Genomic DNA, 1,747 nt, shown 5'->3' with positions numbered 1-1,747 from the left:
TGAGAAAGATTTCTTTTCAATACAAAATTCAATTAAGATTACAACCTAATATTAATATGTCACGGACGCACGCAATGGCAGCTGTGCCACTACTTGCCAAAGGACGACGTGACTTCCAGTCGGACGTAGAGTTGTATATCCAAATATACTGTGGACAAATGAGGCACAGGCGAAGAAAAACGTACAACCACTGATCGGTCGCACGGCAGCTGCTAAACTGGACGCGACGAACGTCTCGACGCTACTGTCAACTCAACCTCTTTCACAGCGAGCGTGGCTCTGCTCGTCTTACCTACCTGCGAGACTTACTATGGCCGTTACGCGCGCTTATTCACGCATGAGGGTTGACCTTAGCTTAATGTAAGACGCAATTCATCTGCGTAACATATATATATGTATGTTCATATAACTATAACTGTGTGTTATTTCACTCTCCACTATAGATAACCTTTCAGTAACACACACACAGAGAGCTGCAAGTTATGGTAATCCTAGCCTGCCTCAATCTTCCAAATACCTTATGTTCTAATTTCACCTCCGCTAAAACTCAGACGGCTAAATGGGATACTCTGACCCCTCTCAGGTACAGGCTTGGTGAATAAAGCATTGAGAACTTAAGGGTGTTGTTGGTGAATCATGAAATAAATGAACGACTATTCTCAAATTTTAAGATTGGCAACTGCATCTTCTGGGAGGTTACTTTGACCTTTCTTTTCATTCATTTTTATCCAGGAGATGGTTTATTTCCAATACATACGAAAGCTTACATTACACTCAAGTTACAATTTACAGTCCATGAATATCCTTAAATTTAAAATAAATACAGAATCCCCTGTTCGTTAATATTAGATTCGATGAATCCAGAATTCTAATTTGCTGCATGTCTCCACGGGAAAAATCCAAATATGTATATGTGCAGGGAATAGTTACGTGTGTATGTGCGTCGCTAGGAGGAAGCCGTACCAGGGAAGAGAACCCTGTCGTTTTTGCAACCGTAGACGAAGCTTACGGCCTACCATTCAGTAGCAGACAAAAACATTCGTACGTGCCCCTTCCTACAGTATTGCGACCAAAATGTGTCACGAGTGTCGATGTTAATACGGGCAGGATTTTTAAACAGAATAGAATCTACGGGCTCCACTGAGTACTTGGGATCGAGAAACGTTAATAGGCAGAGCTTGCAACAAGATACACTCCAATGATGACATTTCCATTGAAAAACGAGACATATTGCATTACATGTCTAGTTTTGCTTCCTTGCCCAAATAAGTCTACGTTGAATAAATTTTGAAGAAGGCCAAAATAAAGTTCGGAGATCTGAAATTCTATCATTTTTCCGTAAGAATGAGAATATATGGGTCAACAGTGACAAATACATGTCCAATAGGCAGGCGTCATTAACCTCAAAGGATTTCGGCCTATCCTAACCTGTCGTCCCATAACATTATAAATTTCGAAGTATAAATTGTGCTTGGCGAAATACAGGTATATTTATTCCCAAGTGTCATTAGATGTTTATATCGTAGAGCCGACGCTGATGGAATGCGTGCAAACTAAGCTCCGCATTTACTTATATACCTTTCCAATCGATGCTCACTTGTTAAGCATTACGTAATTTGCACAGCGCGACTTGCGACATTTCCAAAAACTAAATACTCATCAATGTCTATATTCACAATCTCAATATCAAAGTTGAACTAATTTCCACGTTGCAGCAAAACCAAATAAAATTGTATAAGGGGAACGA

Source organism: Lepisma saccharinum, chromosome 1 (assembly GCF_977018435.1).
Source record: "Lepisma saccharinum chromosome 1, izLepSacc3.1, whole genome shotgun sequence".
Taxonomy (NCBI): Eukaryota; Metazoa; Arthropoda; class Insecta; order Zygentoma; family Lepismatidae; genus Lepisma; species Lepisma saccharinum.
Note: the sequence above shows the minus strand (reverse complement) of the source record.